The sequence below is a fragment of the Cupressus sempervirens genome, chromosome 4, assembly GCF_028749045.1.
Source record: "Cupressus sempervirens isolate cs-2001-9-10 chromosome 4, ASM2874904v1, whole genome shotgun sequence".
NCBI lineage: Eukaryota > Viridiplantae > Streptophyta > Pinopsida > Cupressales > Cupressaceae > Cupressus > Cupressus sempervirens.
The window spans coordinates 442,774,312-442,796,487 of NC_143121.1; the positions used below are offsets into that span (position 1 = coordinate 442,774,312).

Here is a 22,176-nt window from a genome sequence, read left to right on the forward strand (position 1 = left end):
GAGAGGCGATACTGAAGGCATTTCATGATGCACCCACAGCTGGACATTCGGGGGTCTTCAAGACCTACAGGTAGATCCGAGAGCGGTTTTCATGGAAAGGGCTCAAGGATGATGTTCAGAGGTATGTCAGGGAGTGTGTGGTTTGTCAACAGAATAAGGGAGAACACACATTTCCTGCAGGTTTATTACAGCCCTTGCCCATTCCTGATAGGAAATGGGAAAGTATTTCGATGGACTTCATCACTGGTTTACCACGAGTACAGGGAAGGGATTGCATCTATGTGGTGGTGGACCGCTTGACGAAGTTTGCTCACTTCATTGCTATTCCGTCCACTTACACAGCAGCACAGGTGGCAGAGCTTTTCTTTAAAGAGATATTCAGGTTACATGGGTTGCCCAGATTCATTGTCAGCGACCGGGATAGTAAGTTTATGAGTGTTTTTTGGCAAGAGTTGTTTAGGTTGTGTGGTACAGATCTTACACCTAGCACTAGTTATCATCCGCAAACAGATGGGCAAATAGAGATTGTCAATAAATGGGCGGAAGGATATTTGAAGAACTATGTAACTACACAACAAAAGGCTTGGATCAGATGGTTGCATATGGGAGAGTATTGTTATAACACCACTTATCATATGTCCATCAAGATGACTCCTTTCATGGCACTCTATGGTTATGAAGCACCTAGCTTCATGGATTTAGTTTTGGGGGACAGTAGAGTGCCCAAAGCCAAAAACTTATTGTAGGATAGTCAGGACATCCTGAAAGTGCTCAAAGAGAATATACAACAGGCCCAGAATCAACAGAAATTGTATGCTGATCAGCACGGAATAGAGCGCAGCTTCGAGGTAGGGGATATGGTTTACTTGAGGCTACAACCATATAGACAGTCATCACTCAAGAAGAGCGGAGCTGAAAAGTTGAAACCTAGATTTTATGGTCCATACAGGGTGATTCACAAAGTGGGCAAAGTCGCCTATGAGCTTGAGCTTCCAGAAGGCAATCGAGTGCACAATGTGTTTCATGTGTCTAGGCTTAAGAAAGCCATTGGTCAGAGTGTAGTGCCTTCTGCAGATTTACCCCCTTTGGATGAGGAGGGGAAGCTTGTGTTAGTACCTGAGGCTATTCTGGATACCAGAGAGAGGAAGCTTAGAAGCAGGATAGTGAAGGAGTATTTGGTCAGATGGAAAGACCTGCTGGAGGAAGATTCTACATGGGAGAGTGAGCAGGTTATTCAGCAGGCTGGACTGAGATTGCTTGAGGACAAGCAATTTCAAGGGGGGCGGACTGTAATGTCCCCATTTTAGCAGTTGACCAAGTGTGTGTGCGTTAGCCTTGTTCTACATGGTCCCGAGGGCTAACGAAGGGTTTAATGGGATCTTGGAGTGTTTTGGCCTAGTCATTTCCAGTTTGGGCCAAAACGAAGTTGATTTACTCAGTTTCAGGCATACTTACTATTTTTAGTAAGTCGGCAGGACACAGTGCAGGTCAATTTTGGTGATTGGATTCGATACTCCTCGGTGAGAGCTTTCCGATGAGCTATCACTCGCATTATTCGGAGTTCGATTGCTAATACATTTTAATGCCTGAAGTTTTATTAAAGTAACGTCTAATTTAATTGTAAAATATTAAAGTGTTACTTTAATATTTATTTTATGGTGATGTGTACCCAAGGGAGACATAAGGGGTATTTTAATATATGTTTTATATTACACATCTTTTATTCCACATTGCCCATATGAGTTGAGCGGACCCGTGGGAATAGAATAAAAGGAAGCATCTGTGGCTTCATTAGGTAGGTTGAATATGAGAAGAAATTGGTGTGCGAGTTGCAGCTTTGTTCTTGGCATTTGAGGACGTCTATCCTCTCTTGTAACATTCTAGACATCATTCCCTTGGGGTTTGGCCTTTGGAATTCTTTCTTATTGGCTTCATTATCAGGCAGTTTAGTTGCATTTCCGGCTACAGGCAGATTTGATATTTTGCTCATATCTTCTTCACTACTTGTCCGACGCTTATGCCGCTTGGAGGGAATGGTATTATGAAGGTAGTGGACTGATTGGAGGACAAAGTATTGTAGCAGCAAGTTCGTAAGCATGGGCTGGAGTATTATGACAATATTGCTGAAGTAATTAGTGAGTTGATAAATCTGCCATGTATTTGGTTTTATGAATTCTGAAAATAACATTTTATTAGCAGCAGTTCATTTCCACTTTGCATATTGTTGTAGTTTCTTTCTTGTTTATGTTGTATGACACCAATTTCATGCACGAAACACAACAAACAAATAAACGTTTGATTTTCAGAGTTATAAGGGGTTTTAAGAAGTTGAATGCAAACTGTTTGACATAATTCCTTTCAGCAATTTGGTTTAGTTAGTTGGGACATCCAAGGGGTCCCATTACAACAAAATTTGATGCCTTTTTGAGGAATAAAGCACAAATGTCCTTTTACTCTACTATAAGAGCTGCTAAATTCCTCCTTGCAATGGCTACAAATCCACACATAACCTCTTCCACCCAGCATTGATCGAATCATTTGCACATGTTTCCAAAGTGGGGAACATTTGTCGATTTTGAAGTTGGGATTATTGCCAACCGAATCACTTGCAGCCATGATAGAATCTACAAAAAAATTTAAAAATTACACAATACATAAAAGTTTAAAACAAAAATTAAATATGGAAAAAGCTTATTTATCTACTCAAACTAAACTGTAATGGATACTTAACATATATCATTAAGTTCATAATGAAAATTTAAAAACTAAGAACAATTTGTAAGAAGTTAGAACAATTCAAATCTAAGTAGTTGCATGCAATTTTTGATTTTTACCTACCTCTTTTTTTATCTCTAGAGTTGGAGAAGAAAATCTGAAAATGTATCAAATACAAACTGTCAAACTGCTACCTCTGCAATCTGCAATTGCTGCCTTTGGAGTCAACGTTTTGGAAATTTGGACCTTTGGTTCAAGAAGCAATGCACACAGCTGAAGCCTGAAGGTGAGTCAACCACACAAAAACAAATGAAAAAACATATTGCAAGTAGAAAGTTGAAACCCAAAAACAAGCTGCCGTAAAAAGAAGTGTGAACGCAGAATACGGGTGAGGGCGTTGTTTTAGGGTTTGGTGTGAATATGAGATAAAAAATCGACTATAATAAAGTAAAATGCCTTTCTAAACGATTAAAAAGTCAAAACGTTTTTTCAAATTTTTTGTCGTATGACCAGATTCGCTCGAAATTCATTGTCATTCCATCCAGGTTCTTTTTTCAACTCCCAAATTCGCTCGAAATTCGCTAACATTCGTCCAGGGTGCGAAATGAAGAACCCACAGGGAATTTAGCAGACAGTCGGCGAATTTGGATCGAACCAGGACCGACTTCGATTTGATGCGAATCGAATTTCAATTTTGCCCCTTCAGGAGCGAATATAGTAACTTAGTTATATATTCACATCAACCAAAGGAAATTGTACACTTGAACATTTCATTATCAATAAAGATATATTTTTTGTTGTGTGGCTGGGTTTATCTTTTCATTCTCGAAGGGTTTTCCAGGATATTTCTGGTATTTATTGGTTCAGTTTTGGCTCCTTATTGTTGTTTATCACCATTGATTTCTGGGCTAAAAACTTAACAATGGCAACTACAAAAACTTTTGTTTCAATGCCCAAAAATGCTCTGTTTCATCCATTATTGACCAAAGATGCTCACTGCTTGGCAAGCCCACTAGCCCACTGCATTAAGCCAATTTAGACCTGGTAAAAAGAGACACTCTGCAATCTTTAAAAAAGACTCGGCTACACCAGATGAGGTCTCCAACCTGCAAATAAGACATTTTTAGTTTGTTTCTAAGATAGCCATGTGCCATGCTTGGACTAAGAGAAACTTCCTAAAATCAAAATGCGATGGCTTCATCCAACTAGACTATGTTCCATCATTTTATATTTGTCAAACTTCTGTTGTTGCAGTTACAGAAGACCATAGAGAAGAGTGTTTTTTGTTGAAGACTATTAATGCTTTTTAATATTCTCGCAAATGTTTGAATTAGCTTTTCTATTAATTATATCTCATTTCATACTCTGCTATACTGTGCATAGCATATACACTCTCAATACCACCTAGCTATGAAACCATCATACTTGAACTTTTATTTTTCTTTCTGTAAATCTATGTTCTCAAAGACCTACATCCATAAGATTATTTCAGCTGTTTCAATGGAACTCTGTGCTTTTGAAGACTATTTTAAATTCAATTGGAAATCAACTCTTTTGTAATTAGTGTGGTACACCATAGGGGATTTTTTTTAACAAGCTCTAAGACTGTTTTTCTTGCATCTATCTGAAACATGAAGTTTTCGGGCAGTTTTTTGCATTTATCTTAAACATACAGCCTGAAATATGTCAAACATAGTAAGATCAATAAATGGTAGAAGCAGAGTTGACTGTAAATCCAATTCAGTTGGAATGCAATAAAATCGGATCTGAATAAACTCAGAGCAACTATTGAAGAGTTTTGTACTCATAAAAAAGTTATATTTGGAAATTTTATGTCTCTTTTCTGTACACTGTAAAAGCTTAAAAGCTTGGAGCTCCATCAACACCATATACATAACTTTTTTGATAGTTTATCAACTCCGAGTAACTATATTTGTGTTCATTTGTTTTCATAATTTCATCTTCACCTGTTTTGACTAGCTTATCAACTCTAAGTTATTGTATTTTTGTTCATTTGTCTTAAGATTTTCATATGTAGCTGTTTTGATTTTTGTAGCTTATCAACTCTGAGTAATTGTATTTGTGTTCATTTATCTTCATATTTTCATCTCTAGCTGTTTTGATCTTTGTTACACTAAATATTTCTGAGTGTCTGAATTTATATTCAGAAATTGTATGTTTATGTTTTGTATTTTCTGAACTTACAAAAAAACATATCCACATACATCTTCTTAGATACCCTCCATGCAAGTCCTTATGTTGTGCTTTTCAGCATTTGTGTTGTTTGTCTGGATTAAAAACTTAACTGTGTCATTCTCCATGCCCATGCTCAAAATGACCATCTTGCAGTGTGCAGAATACTTTTTATGCCAGGGCTAAGTGCATTCATGGGAAAAATCCTTTTTTCTAGCTGCCTTTACAAACTCTGAAGTTTTGCTTTGTATTCTGGAAACAAACTATTTTTTATATGTTTTCAATCTCCCTGTTGGATCCCAAAACCGCAGTTTGGAATCCTACGAGCCTTGCCTGCTCGATATTGGGATATCCAACTGGTTAAGGCCAACTTGACGGGATTGATCAATGTGATCTAAATCCCCTGTGCTTCCGGCTCTGCAAAACCGAGGCGGGTGTACTTGATCCTAAGCAACAACCTTAAATCCAAAATGCTTAAGGTAGATCGATTAGAATACGAATGCGACAAAAGTTTTCTTAATCGGCAAGAAATATAGAAAACTTCAAATTTGCAAATTACGAATTAAGAATAATAAAAGAGTATATGAGAGTTTTTTAAATAAAAATGATTATTATAAATGGATTACAGCAAATGAATATATTATTTCCACAATGGAAAGAAATGAAACAGTTGCCAGCATATGGATTATGAATCAAGAGTAAAAGACAATTAAATGGGCAATCGGAGTCAATATTATAAGTTGAGATATACAACTTTATAAAGTTTAATATATTTAAACTATAAACAATTTTAATAATTCTGATGCGACGGATCAATTATATAAACGCAATTTAAACTAGTCTAAAATGCACTTTAACTCCTGCGGAGACAAATTAGACATAAATACAAAAAATAATTAAATATTTCACAATATTTATATTTATCTAATTTTAAATGCAATAATGACCCAGTCCACTTATCCGAATATTAAAATATTTATAGAAAATAATAAAAGGACACAACTTATTAATAATAAATTAGAACTCCAAAAATTTCAAGTAAATAATAATGTCGGAAATAGAATCACAATAAAGACATTCTTTATAAATGATTCATCTATTGCGAATATATCCGAATCGCACAAAATCCACCCAAAAACTCAAATCCAAAGGCTTAGTTAAAAAATTCATTTCTCCGCAAATTGGAAAATATAATACATCATAGAGCATAAGATAGATAAATTTTTTTCAAAAAATATAATAATGAATATTGAATTGTCTCACCTTGTCTTTGTTTTACATTTCAGATTTATAGAAGACCTAAAGGCATCGGTGACCTCCCCAAACATTGCATCTCTTTGTGAAAAACTAAACAATGCTGAGATTTTTTAATATGATAGTAACAACCGGCCATTAATTACTCCTTTAAAATCTTCATTTACGGGCAAGTGCTTATATACTTTAAATGGTTAATTTGATTGCATATAATCGAAGATGCAACTCCGGATGGCCCTTTATTATAAACCCGCAACACTTGACTTTAATTGCATATCCTTCATCACGTGCATTCTCTTCATCCATCAGAAGCTTACCTGTATTGAAGGTGATCATAAATCCTCGCTTTCTCCACTACATACTTCCTGCTAGCATCGTATACAATTTCTTTCATATCAAGAAAAAGACAAATTGGCTTCTCTCGATAACTATGCCCTGCCGCGAGAGAAAGGACTCAACCATACACCGTTATCTGGTTGTGCCTTGATGCATAATGTCAGAATCTCCTGTTGACAAGAGTTGGTACGCATTTGTTCGATCCAGAATGATTAACTTCAATCTTTCCATCCTCTACGTGCAGTTGTAACATCTGATAAGCTTCCAGTGATTCATCCTGCGCATGTCCCTTCAGGCGGAGATCACTTTCATCCGGGATACGTGATACACACACACACACACACACCTGTAGCACATTAAACATTTATCAGATGCAAGTTACCTAAAAAAAAAAAAAACCGTATTGGATGATAAGACTTCATTGTGATTTCTAGAAAAAATTCCTTCTACAACTCCAATCATGACGTCTGACATGAACAACAAATGGATTACATACTCCGCTTGTCAAAGATATCTGCTTCATCCTCTAATATAAGGAGCCCGACATTCTAAATCTTTGCAAGTTGGAGCATATAAAGGAATACTCGAGTGTCTCATGGTGAAAGCAACCCCTTGAAGCACCAACTTGTCTGCATAGATAAATGTTCCTTGGTGAATAAAAACAATTTAGAAATTATTATGCTCCTTAAGTCTGCACATATTTTACTGCTGTCAGTACACACAAGGCAAGTTTTACTATACATATTCCCTAACAGGCTCTTCTTGTATCAGATTTTCTGTAGCATTTATATCTAATGTGTTTCTCACTGTCAATATTCATTATGTATTACTTTGAATGCATTCCTCTGTTCTGAAAACGTTCCTCGTACATCTTGGATACTAGTCTGGAAACTTTCCATCATATCTTGATATAATATGCATTTGCCCTCAAAATTCCTTTCCTCTGACACTTACTGACATGATAATTCGAATAATGCCTTAATAAAAGAACAAAAAGATTAACTTGAAAATCCTGCCCAATGGTTGGAAAAATGCTGGAATAATAAGCAAATATTACAATCTTTAGAATGATTACGAAATAAGAGTAAATTCCAAATGATAGTGACCATTTAAACAAATACTGTGACTGTCTCAGATCTAAGAGACTTCAGCAGGTCACCTTTGCTGATTAGAGAAGCATTATAAAATCATTTACACCCCTTCATTATACCACAACTTCAAAGTGATTAAAAATGGAAGACAAATACTATTTGAACCCAGTCACAGTAATCTCATTCAATCCTAGTCTTCGCTGGGACCCTGTTGTAATGCATGTGAGAGCCTAGGGCTTTGTTTGAAAGATATCGTTCTTTCTTAGACTTAGCTTTCAAGAAGACCTTCACTAACTTCTCATCAGTCAAGTACAGCTAAATATACATTTTCAGATTCTTCATATGGGAATACTTCATCAACTTTTCAACATCATTTCACAAATGGAGACCTAAATTTTTAGGCTCCATCACTTCCTACTTAATCTCTTCCTGAAGATAAAAAGCCTGAACCTATCGGCTTACTGCTACATGAAAAAGACATGCAACTGCTTGTTAATATTACACAAACATCATGTTAGCTATATTATGTTAGTGTAAGAATTATATGGAAAACTTTGTTTTATGAAAGTTAGAAAAGCTAGCATTTGAGCCTTGGGTGTTGAGCCATTTAATAGTTGCAAGGATCATCTATCGAAACCTTTAGTTCTTGGTCATCTTGGGAGCAGAATCGGGAAGTTAGTTCATATCTCTTCTCTTGTCGCAATGTCTTCCAAAGACCAAGTGGAACTGTTTTGGTTTGTCTAGGTGAATTTTGGCAAACTACTGCTCAATGATAAACTGAACTACCACTCAATGATAATTGTTCAAGTATAGCAGCAATACCTCCACATAATGGATTGATAATTCCAAATAAAGAATGTTTGGCTATTTCCTACCTTCAAGTTGAGCACCTCTTTATTGGGAGAGAAGACAATATGCTCATATAGTGTGGTGCATGGCATCTGTCTTGCCACATGCTGATGTATTAAAAGAACTTGATGCTCCAAGCTGAGCAACAGTTATAGATTTTTAGAAAATTCTCAATTTGAAGATTTCGATTCCATTTTCCTCAGTTTTTCCTACAAGATTGGTTTATTGATGTCAATTTGGCTAAATATTTTTACCTTGAATGAGCTAGATTGATCATTGTGAATTGAGAATGGTTGGCTGATTTCATACTTTGAAGTCAAGCACCTCATCATTGCAGCGGCTATTCTCCATAAAATCAAAAATAGCATGCGTAATAGCAATATCATAACATGACGAATTGTCAACTCTGATCATGGGAGACACAATAGTCATTAACTTGATGTTTTGTTCTAATGCCAGTTTTGGTCACGGTTAGCAATAAGTTTGGCAATGATGGGATCCACATTTCAAATATCAGAGCTTTTAGTATACTGTTGTCTTCCTATGTAATGAAACTAAAAATGAAGAGAGCTTAGATGTGTCTTCTCTAGTCACCAGCTCAGATGGATGAGTTGCAAGGCAGATGACATAAAAAATGAGTTCCAACCAAAGTACCCTCCGTCAATGTGTGTTGTTGAGTTGTTTGGCTGAAATTGTGAAGTGGAGTTCAATTCATGTCAAGCAAACTAAAATTTATATGCACCATGCTATATTTCCCCTCTACTCCAAGCATGTCATTCAATTGCAACTGCATGAGGGATGAGTTGCAACAACTCCATTTCCTATGCACTTAACTTTGTTGTGGCACTTTTTAATGTATGATAGACCGTTTTTGTTGCAGTCCTGAAAAGGAAGGAGCTTGTTGTGGGTTTCATGAAATTGTTTGAGGGTTTCCCTCATTGGGTATTGAAAAAACTCAAAGCTCTTTTTTCGGGATGTTTGTGGAGGTAAAATCAATGCTCTGTATGCTTTAATTTTATGGTAAAGCATTTTCATTTAATATTGCAAAGGCAAGGTTTTCCCTGTGGGTTTCATAAAATTATTTGATGGATTTCCTCAATGGCTATCATGAGGCCTTCTCAGTCTAAAACTTACTTTCTTTTGGATTCTGTGCAGGCAAAGCTGATTTTGTATGCATGCTTTAATTTATGATAGGGCATTTTCATTTAATCCTGCAACTACAATTCTTTAACTATATTTTCCATGAAATTGTTAGAGGGATTTCCTCTTTTCTAGATGTCCTTGTAGGTAAACCAATTAAGTTGACAAAACCTAACCAGTTAATCACATAAAATTATTCCTAGTATACAAGGCACCGTTATTCTCCAGAGAAATGAATTGAGACCTCTGCAATTAAAACCAATTGGGTTAACCTATTAAATTAGTCACTTGCTTGGAAAATTGAGGAAGCTTAAATGTCTCTTTGTATTTTAATCCTTCTTTTTATTTCAAATTAAAAGTAAAATGAGATCTTTGGACATCCATCCTCTATTTCATAGAACCCTGTTCATGATTTCACATTCTCTTTTGATGTAATGGAGTTTTGTGCACTTAGGTGTAGCCTCAATTAAAGTGGCTGCCTAATTTTATGCCTTGTAGGATTGAGTAGTAATTTTTACATTTGGGCTTTTGTCTTAGTATTCAATTTTATATAATTCTTTTGTAAAGTTTAGTGATGATTTTTGAGATCTTTAGAATTTATGTTGTTCATAGTTTATTTGTATATTGATCCACAATATGTTCATGTTTTGTAAGATGTCTTCTATGTAGCCTATAGTTGGCTTTTATTTTTTTTCATGGAAATGTTGGAAAAATTAGTTTTCTTCATGCTTTGTTGCTTGAGATTGGTAGAGGAGGTATTGCAAAACTTGAGCAAAATGAATTTCAAAACTGAATTTCCGGCATCTGGGTTTTCTTTCCCTTGATACCAAAATGATGTCTAGATATTTTTGGATGCAATTGTTTAATTGTGCGTTGTCTTTGATGTTACACAAATGCCATATTAGTTGACAGTTAGTGCTTACTAAGCGCACTTGGTCAGCAAGACAATTTTTCTTGTCTACCAAGCGTTCTTGAGTTTATCTTGCGAAGACATTGTCTACCGAGCTCACTCAAGCGTTGAAGGAAATTTAGGTAGAAAAGAGTGTTAACTGAGCTCACTTGGTTAACAAAGAGAAAGTTGGACAGAGTTAGTGCTAACCGAGTTCACTCGGTCACCAAAGGATTTTCGCCAGTTTGTAGTGTTAACCAAGCCTTTGTTGGTTAACACAGGAAATCATCTCAGAATTAGTGTGTATCAAGCAGGGTCGGCTAATGAAGGGTTTTGTTGTTTTGACATATGAAGATTAATTATTTCAAGTATTGGTTCCAGCCAACTATGGTAATGATTATTGATCATTCTAATTTGTACTGAGCCGACTTAACAATCTAGATGGGGTAAAAGCACAAACTTGTGTCACCTTTTATAAAGGAAAAGTGATATCAGAATTTAAACTCTTCAATTTTAACGACATAAAAGTGGCATTTGTGTTTAGAATTTAAAGATGATGTACGCTAATGAAATGTGTAAAATTGGATGAAGTTTATATCTATAATTTTTTTTTAAAAATTGAGTGAAAATTTTATTTATTTTTAAATTTTTATAGTCTATTTTATAATTTTTTTAAAATGTTGAAAATATAGAGTTTTTTTTTTCCCGTCAAACAAATATATGCAAATGTTCATATTTTGGTATGATTTTGGAATATGTTAGAGTTGACATGTATACCTAGTGTAACAAAAAAGAAAAATTGAAATTCGGCTAATATTTTTCAAGTTATAATTGGTTAATGTCAAAGTTATCAGAAATTGACAGTTTTTTTCTCCCGTCAAACTTTTTCCATCAAATCTACATATTTTTAAAAACAAATTACATATTCTTGAAGAAGACTCTCTCCCCTAGTGCAACATTAAAAAATAATAATTTTTGAACATGACTTACTATTTTTTTTCCTATTTTTGAATAGACATTTTCCTGAATCTTAAAATACCTACTTGTAATATTTTCAAATTATAACATATTATCCATAATCAAATAAAAATAAAAATTATATGATCATAATCTTGACTCTGAGATCTACAAAAGTATATTTTTAGTTAAAAGAAAAACTTCAATTTAGTAGGTCAAATTGGCCTTCAAAGTGAGATGTTTACAAAAGTTCTTATTCTTGCTTGTGTGGCTGCCACCTAGGGTGCCACATAGACAGTTACGGCTGAAATAGTTTCGGTCGTAACCCTTTCGACCGAACTAGTTTCAGCGGAAACCCCTATCGGACAAGAAAACCGCCAATGGTTAATGTGGCTATTCCATATAAAATAAAGTTTGTTTTTACTTTTTTTTTTAATAAATATACAAAACATCAAAAAATAGAAGAGCATTTTTGGAAAGCAACGAATTTTGAAGCCATTTTCGAAAAACAATGAATTTTGAAGCCATTTTCAACAACTATTTCACGGATTTAATCAAGAATTGCAAAGGATCGAATTTTTTTAAGGTGTTTTTTTCTTGTCTCCTTATTTTTATTTTTATGTATTCTATATTGAACCATTAGCTGGTATTTAGTGAAATTTAATTTAATTTAATTTTTTTTGTTTCTATAGATTAAAATATTCAATGGGTAGTAAAAGGAAAAGATCAAGGAAATATGATAGAATAAGAGATGACAAAATGAAAGGTCATACAAAATGTAACCAAAACCAACCTACTGAAATTCTTGAACAAGATGAGATTCATGAAGAGAATGAAAGTAATAAAGAGGAAGAAATTGGCAGTTCTACTGATAGAAACAAATTAGAAAGCATAACAAATTTGATGGATTTGGCTGAGGAATTACTTTTAAACCAAATTCCATTTAAAAATATGATAAATGATAACACCATTAGAAAGTATTGTCAGAACATGTGGGATGAATATTTCAAAGATAAAAGTATATTTAGATAGACACAATTATTTGTCAAGTTATTTGGGAGAAAAGATATGAAACCTATTTTAGAGTTGTTGGGTGTTGATAACAGGAAAAGCCATGTGCATAATATTAATAAAACAATAGTTGAAAACTTGCAAAATGCTTATAACAAAATTGATAACACAACTCGAGGAGATGATTTGAGTAATGCACATAAAATATTGATGACTACTATATCTAGTAGAAAATTGACACAGAAAATAGGTACGTGCAATTTCTAATGTACTACATATATCTAGAAGAACTGTCCAGAGATACATCAAGAGGAGAAATATGCTAGATGATAACATTGAGAATAACTGAGTAAATATTTGTAGAGTTCCTTGAAAAGACAAAATTTATGAAGATGTAAAAAGACAAGTTATTGAATTTTGGACTTCACATTCTCGTGTTTCTTCCAACAGACCTGATACTATACAAATTAAAGATCAAGAGACAGGGGCCAAAATTGAACATTCAAAACATTTCATAGATATAACTTAAAGTGAATTATTTCAAACATTCGAGCAAGAATTTTCAAATGTCAAAATATGTTAGAGAATGTTTGAGAGTTTACGTCCTTTCTTTGTACGCATAAATAAGATGCGTGAAACTTGTTGTTGAAATCATGTTGGATTTGGTTTACACTTGCAATCATATAAAAAAGTTATGGCAGTAGTTGATCCTAATTTGGTCATCCCTAGCAGTACAACACAATTCATGAAGTCCATATTATGTGATAAATTAAAAGATTCAGATGAGTTCAAAGTGCAATGCATCAAAAATCAGTGTGAAAATTGTGGAGATTTACGCAAATTTTTTAAAACACAAATTGAGAATATTAATGAATCCACACCAGTTTCATGGATGAGATATGAATATGAGACATATCAAAATAAGACAAGAGATGAATCTAGAAAAATTGTATCGAAAGAGAGTGAATTGCGTTATGATGAGTTTATGACCAAGTTTCGTCCATTGATATATTCACATATCCAACATTGTCATGGTGCACAATGGCAAGCTAAATAGTTTCGTGATTCCAAAAATTGTTTTTCACATGGTTGTATACTTTCAATTGTAGATTTTTCTGATAATTATACATTTGCACCTCAAACAGAGCTTCAAGGGCAATATTATCATTCTGAACAAGTTGCAATATTTGTACAAGTGACCTATAGACATGCACAATTTGAGGTGGATGAGATAGAAAGTTTGGAAGAAAATGAACACATCATCATCAAAGAGGTTCATTTCTATATTAGTGATGATAGAGTTCATGATAGGAGTTATGTGACTCATTGTTTTGCAATGTTCTTTGAAGATCTTAGAAATTGTGGAATAAATATTTCAAAGCACTGGATTTGGTCTGATGGATGTGTAGATTAGTATACATGAACTTACACATTTATTTAACTTTATTTTAACTTATCTATTTCGATTTGATACATGTACACGAATAATTGTAGATACTTATCATGTTTCATGTTCACAGGATAAATCAAATTTGCAAAAGCATTTAATTGGTTAGCAATGCAACATGTTAGAACCAATGTTAGGTTTTTATGAAATTTCTTTGAAAGTGGACAAGAAGAAAGGGAGCATGATGGAGCAGGAGCATGTATAAAGCATGCGCTTCAACAACATGAACTTGCAGGTAAATATATGCATTTAATGTGTATGTTTAATACTAGTAGCATGTATTTTAAATTATATATATGCATGTTGTATGTACATATAGGGAATAGGACAGAGAGTGCAAATCAAATTGTTGAATGGTGCAAAGTTCATTTTGCTACTCGAGATACTGAATACAATAAGCGTTACTTTTGGGAAGTGAAAGGTGAACTAAATTATATTTATTTTTAATGTATTTTTCAAATTCTTGATTTTTTTATTAAATATTTATTTTGAAATACGACAATTACTTTTTGTATTTGTAACAGATATAGATCGATCTAATCCTTACAATTGTCAAACGATTCCTGGTATTAGAAGTTTACATCAAGTGATGACTATAAGAAACCATAAACCTCCAGTAATTAAAGTAAGAGAGAGAAAACATGTTTTTGTGATGACTGCATTAAGGACAATCGAGTGAGTGCATGTGAAAATATTGTGAATGGATATGTTTCATATTGGGATATAAAGGAGATAGTTAGAAAACCTCTTTTTGAAGATGTAGTGCCTGCCCTAGTTTGCATTTTGCTATTGTTGCTGCACTCTTTCTCAGTGAATTTTCTATTAATTAAGCCTAATCAAAAGATTTAATTAATGGTTTAATTTAATGAAAAATTAATATGATATTTTAATTTTTATTTTAATTAATTAATTGGAAAATTAATTAAATAAAAGAATTAAATTTGAAGATAAAAGTTATAAGTTTAGATTTGGAATGTGATAATATTTATTTAATTTAATACTAATATATTTAGAGTACATTTTTAAATAAATGCTAAATAATATTATTATTTAAGTTAATAAATATTTTATCAATTAAGTTTCGAAAATAAATTTAAAAGTGGAAAAGATATTAAAACTATTAAAAGATTCTAGATTGCATGATGCGCGCATGTGATTAAAAATATATTAAGATAAAACAAGTGGATTTAATAAAGTGAGTGCAAGAGATTTATAATTTAAAAAGAGTAAAGTGAATATTAAATAAATTAATATGCATTATTCTAATAGTTATTCATATAGGAGTATGCGAGCTCTTGGGAGTTGTCATGTTGACAACACAGGAGTTTGCACTTTAATTATGCACATGTTGTCTACACTTAGGAGTTAGCATATTATTTGAGCACATGGTGTCTACAACATTTTGGACACCTCATCATGTTTATCTTCTTATCGTGGAAGTTATGTGCTTAGTTGTTATGCTTATCTCCTAGTTCTTTCTAGACACATTCTAGATGCATCTTAGAGGCCTTTATATAGAGGCTCTCATAGTGTGTATAGACATTCTCATATGCTTCTACATCCTCATATGCTTCTACAAGCTCATAGGCTTCTACATCCTCATATGCTTCTACAAGCACTCCTAGTCACTTGGGGGGTTTCGCTTCTTGGAGGAATTGCGAATGTTGGAGAAGGAAGGAATTTTCAGAAAAGAGAAGGTTCTAAGGGGAGGAGCTTCTATACAATTTTCTGAAGTGTAGCAAATTAGCATCAGTGTTCAGGTAGGCACTCGTGATTATTTCACATATTTTTATTATGCTTTTTCTCTTCCTGTCTTCATCATGTCTGTTATGTGTATCTGAATAATTCTCTATGAATGAATCTTCAATTTTGTAATTTGGGCATGCATATTGTTTCATCCAGTTATGAGAATTAAAAATATTATTACAATCTTCCCTTAGTAGAATCAAGATTTGAAAATTGATTCGGGTTTGTGTTCGAATTAAAATATAATCTTATTATTATGCATTAGTTTTATATGATTTATTAACTAATCTAATTAAATTTAATTTAATTAAGATTAGTTAATAGTAAGAGTTTAATTAATTATTAGTCAATTTTAGTAAATGGATTTTTTAAATGAAAGCAAATTAAAAGAAAAGAGATATTAATAAGTGTTTAGTAGAATTAAATAATTAAATTATTAATGAGATTGATTTTACTTAAAATCAATGAAGATTATTTTAAATGATTGTCCTTGAAGTGTTTTAAGGAAATTGTAAACTAATTATTTAAAAGTTGATAAGTATAATTCTAATGTTTTGAATAATGTGAACGATTTTATCTAAAAGTCAATGGGAACTAGTTCAATGATTTAAATAAGTAAATAGTTATCTGTTGATTATTTTAGAAAATTGTTTAAAATAATGGAGGGATAATTCTATGTTTTATTCGAAAAGATAAATGGTTTGACTTGGAGATTAAATGAAGAATCTTATACACTTGAAGTATACTTGAATTTTTTTTTTGAAACCTCATATTTGGCTTAACCATGTGATTGCAAAAGAAAACTAAAATATGTGTTTGTATCTTGTTCTTTATGCGATATGTCTGGGTTTTGGGTGGTCCTAGAGTGTTGACCAGTTAGGACATCTACTACAGGCTTGGGAGTTATGCGAATGTGATGGCATGCTGATGTTATTTGATCTCGATCTTTTTATAACCCAACCATGGTTATGTGATGGTATGCTCTATGAGATGTTTGTATTTGCTGTGCGTTGATGCTCATCAGTCTTCTTAGGTGAAGTTGAGTTATATGTATATGAGACACTTGACTTAACCATTTTTGAGTCATCGATCAGTTATACTTGGTTTACTTTCCAGTCGCTTTGATGGGACTAAAGTGCTTGTTTTGATCTTGATGATGTTATGTTGTGACATGTTTTGACTTGACCATTTTGGGGTTTTCGATCAGTATTACTTTGAGATAGTTTTCAGTTGCTCGTTGAGCACCGATGGATATTATGATTATCATTGGATGCTTTTCAGTTGCTCGTGGAGAACTGATGTGATTAGTTTGATTATCTTTCTGATGCTTTTGTAGTCGCTTGTTTAGGATTGAGGTGATTTTGTGATTTGTGATTTCTAGAGCCTAAGGTAGGTTATCTACTTGTAGTGTCAGGAAGTGGCTTGCAATGGGGGCCGGGGCCATAAGTGGCTGCCAGGGTAACTCATTGTAAATTGTATTAATAAGTGAAAACATTACACTAAATGAGGATTAAAATGAACCTAATAAGATAATTGTATGTTCTCGCCTATGCCTCGAGTGCTAGAACAAACTAGGATGGGAGTAGAGAGAACACTTGGTTGCAACCTTGTATTTCATAGTATGTCTTGTCAGTACGAGAGGATACTAGTGGCCACACAGGGATCATTAGGGGGCCGGGGTCTATTGAGAGACTACTGAGGTAACTCTAGCATGATTCATGCGATGACACTTTCCCGCTTACATAGTAGGTTTCTTACGTGTCTTTGTTGTGCCTCTGGGAATTAAATGTCAGTTTATGTTGAAACCTTTGAGTTAGTATACTTTTAGGATACCTGGACTTAGAGAGTACTTGTGTTATGTGATTTGTTATCTTGTGTTATGTGATTTGATATCCTATTTGGGACTTGAGACTATCTCCTCAGCACGGTGGGAGTGGACCATTTAGGTTCCATGCGGTCGGGTGGTAGTGTATTTTCACTTTTACCATTTGAGGTTCGTCTAAGACACCGTGGCTAGAGCATTCTTGGTATTTATCTTCATTCTGCTCTTGGATCTTGTGATGGATGTTATTTATTGATATGTTTCTTTATATTGAAGATTAGCATGTGATAGATGATGTTATCTACTTTGTAGGATCATCTTATGCTTTATTCTTGCATTTTAGATTTCTTTATGCATATGTTGTAGCATGTTAGATTTCTTTTTGCATATGTTGTAGAATGTTTTAGGAGTGACATCCCTACTATGATAATGCCGATGATCTCTTCGGTGACTTGAGATGTTACGCACGGAGGGATGGCTAGGGCCCATGATGGTCTAATGATGCTATTGACGGTTGGGAGGAACCACACACTTAGATTAGATGTGTTTTATGTTGAATGGATATCTTTTACGATGGTTGTTATATCTTTATTGATGGATGGATGTATCATGTATGTTATTGGTTTCATTTACTTTATTGTACTTGTATCATGGATTCAATAAGGATGATTTTTCTTTATTTATACATATATTTAGTCTTTTAAGCTTTTCATACCTTGTGACATGTACAGTGGATGATAGAGCATTCCGAATTTAATTGCCAACAGGAATTCAAAACAAATGTATATTATGGACATTGGACTTTTTAACTATTCTTTCATGTGGATGTGGTAGTTGTTAGACTTAGTATTAGTTAGATTAAATGTGACTCAACGTCTTGGGATCCTTAAGGAATGTAACCTGTTATGTATGCTTACAGTTGATTGTATGTTATTGCTTCTGCTACTATGTGTTGATGTCAATGGTTTATCTATCATGATTAAAGAAAAAAAAAATTGTTTCACAAACTTAGTAAAACTTTAGGTTAATTCTTTGGATCCCTTGGCGGGGCGTTACAAAAGATGCTGACATTGACATTGACATTCATGATCCTATATATTCAGCTGATTATGAACACATTTCTGATTTAGTTATGGTAGGTTTGTGCACACACACACACATTCATTTTAAAATTAATTTATATTTATCTATTTTTATATACATGCAGGAGATATTTTTGCAGTTCAAGTTTTACCAAATAATGTGAAAAATGTGGACTATTATCTTTTAAGATGCACAAAAGCAAAACACAAGTTGCTAGAAGGAACTATAGATGCTGATGAACAGTCATATCCAATTGGATCAGTTGTTATTGAAAGAACATATTATCAACAAACAAGGGTGGTATTGAATTTATTGAATACAAGACTAAAGCAAAGGTTTTACATTACAGTAACCATGTTATAGCAACCAAGTTACAATTTGAAGCAATACAAAGAAGAGGATGTCGTGGAAATCAAAAGTGGAAACTATCTATTGAAGAATATGAAAAACTTCTAGAGATAATAAAAACTAGAGAGGATCCTAACAATACAATGTTTGTGGAGCTCTAGTTTACCTATGTACTTATTCTAGAGCTCTAGTTCAACTATGTCTATATAGCTAGATTATATTTTCACATTTAATGTTGATAGGATATTTGTTTTATACATTTGTATGCATTGGATCATTTATCAAGTGGACATGCGAAATTAGACATGTTTTGTTATGTTTATTTAAATTAGACATGGATATCTCATTTAAGACAACCTCTTAGGACCTACCCTTAAGAAAACCTCTTAAGACCTCCCCTTAGGACTACTTATTACCTAATCTCCCTTTAAGACCACCTATTAGGACATCCCCTTAGTACAACCTTTTAGGACCTCTCCTTAAGACAATCCCTTTAGTAAATTTGTATGTATTTATATACATTGTTTATGTTTTCTTATTGATTGTTATTGCTCTTATGTATCTATGTGTATATAATCTTTTTGTTCTTTATATGATACATGTTCTTTATGTTTGTATATAATCTAAGTAAATAATCTAAGTTATGTTCTTATATGTATTAACTTTTATTAATTAAATGTTGTAGCATGCATTCTTTAGGTCATACAGTTCTTTATATGTTCTTATGTACATGTATATGTTATATTCTTACTTGTGCATTAATCTAGCATTCTTATAACATATTTAATTTAGGATCTCCCCTTAAGACATGTCATTAAATATAGTCAATTATGCTTACATTAAGGCATTAAAAACAATAACATAAACATGAATATTGAAAACATATACATGTCTACATCTAACATGAACATATTTACATACATTTATGAAATAAAATATACATTCTTTATGTTTGTATAAAATCTGAGTTATGTTCTTATATGTATTAACTTTTATTAATTAAATGTTGTAACATGCATTCTTTAGGTCATAGTCTTTATATGTTCTTATGTACATGTATATGTTATATTCTTACCTGTGCATTAATCTACATTCTTATAACATATTAAGTTTAGGATCTCCCCTTAAGAAATGTCATTAAATATAGTTAATTATACTTAGATTAAGGCATTAAAAATAATTACATATACATAAACATGATTATTGAAAACATACATGTGTATACATTTAACATGAACATATTTACATACATCTATGAAATAAAATATACATTAATCTACATTCTTATGTATAATTTAGGATCTCCCCTTAAGACATGTCATTAAATATAGTGAATTATACTTAGATTAATGCATTAAACACAATAACATATACATAAACATGATTATCGAAAATATACATGTTTACATTTAACATAAACATATTTACATACATCTATGAAATAAAATATACATTAACCTACATTCTTATGTATAATTTAGGATCTCCCCTTAAGACATGTCATTAAATATAGTTAATTACACTTAGATTAAGGCATTAAGATGAATAACATATACAAAAACTTGAATAACACATACATAAACATAAAATATTAAGACATTAAAAGCTCAATAACATACATGTACATTAAAAGATCAATAATATACATGTATATATATCTAGAGAATAATTTACACATATCAAATGTATAAAAATATCATGTATCAAATGTCTCCAAATAATATATATAAAACATCAAAGTCTCCATATAAATATGTATCTAGAAATAACATATAAAACATCAAAGTGTCCATATAAACATGTATCTGAAAATAACATATAAAACATCAAAGTGTCCGTATAAATATGTAAATCCAAAATATTATATCAAATGTCGCCAAAATAACATGTGTATAAAATAAAAGGCCATGATCTAATCAGCTACATCCCCCTCCTGATCCTAGATGTCACAAAAAGGGTCTATCAGCTGTGTCTGAACCTTGTGTCAAATGATAGTGTCAAATTATGTATAGACAAATTATATCATACATATAAATCAAATATATATTTAAATTGTAACATACCTGAGACTTAGGACGTGTAGGATCTATCGATGTTTGCAGATCAACAAAACGTAACATACTATCACTCAGACCCTATAACACATACAGAAACACACACATATATATAAATTTAAACATATAGACATATTTACCATAATTAAAATAAATTTAAACATATAGAGATATTTACCATAGCATCATGTAATGCTCTGTCGATTTGACTAATATATGAATCATGTAATGAAAAAACACTATCAGTGTCCAAGTTGATAGTGCCCTAATTTGAAAGCATGGAGGTAAATAGACCAGGCTGTCTAGTACTGAAATCCTGAGTCGGGGAGGGGTGTTGTAGGGTCCTAAGTAGCTAGGGCTGGTGTTGTAGCCTGGGCTTGTGTAGCAATAGGAGCAATAGAAGGTGCAGGAATGTCCTCTTGCCTCTGTGAACCCTCTGATCCTGCTTTACGTGACAAAATATGACTAATCTGAGAGCTGATGTCACAAAGTGGAATCCCTATGACTGTAGATAATGCTTGATATGAATCCAAAAGATCAAATGCTAAACATGATCCCAAATGCCGCAATGCATCCACATCTGAGACTGCAAAAACCTCTAGTGGAGAAGGTATGCCTGCTACTCCATATGCATCATCAACACCTACACGCTAGATGATGCAGCTGTGGGAATGGTACCTTGAGACTGTAATATATATCTGCCACACCAATAAGAAGAAATCTCGTGCAACTATGTGGCGACAGTGGCGATGCTCGAAAAAATCTGTCTTGATTGTGTCATCAAGAACACTCTAGCCTGTAGCAACCATCTATGGACCTCTTGGCATAGCCAAAAGGTTTGGATCCACCTTTGCCCATTTGTTAATGGGCATAGGAGTGTCTGCGGGTCTAAATTTGTCTAAAAATCTCCTCAGACTCTGCCCAACATGACCTGGATAATCCGTGTAATCAACATCATGGTGTAAATGAAATTTTGCAAACAATTGTTTGTAGAAATACAGAGGGAACTCATCCTTCCGTGGCCATCTATGATGAGTAGCCAACCAGTGAGAATATTTGAATGGTGTGACGAGCTCATTAGTACACTTCGTTGCAGAGTAGCCTCTAACTCTAGTGCCATCTGTATAAAATGGAAACATGGTCTTCACCATGGTAGTGGAGACCTCAATGTCAACCTATCTATACTTCATAGTGCTAGTGACACTACGAGATAAAGAAGAATAAAATGTCTCAATGTTAAT

At 33.2% G+C, this 22,176-nt stretch overlaps 1 protein-coding gene across 2 annotated transcripts in view; it reads left to right on the forward strand.

The window, feature by feature from the left end:
* The window catches only part of LOC149561905 (pentatricopeptide repeat-containing protein At3g16610-like), a 35,226-nt gene extending 16,060 nt beyond the window's left edge, over positions 1-19,166 (forward strand). The window contains exon 2 of one of the 2 annotated variants that reach the window (XM_089825424.1): positions 18,658-19,166. The gene's annotated coding sequence lies outside the window, so the exon portion shown is untranslated. Of the gene's footprint in view, positions 1-13,955; positions 14,180-18,657 lie in introns of those variants that run through there. The other variant, XM_089825422.1, reaches the window with a different exon arrangement.
* Positions 19,167-22,176: the final 3,010 nt, after the last annotated feature.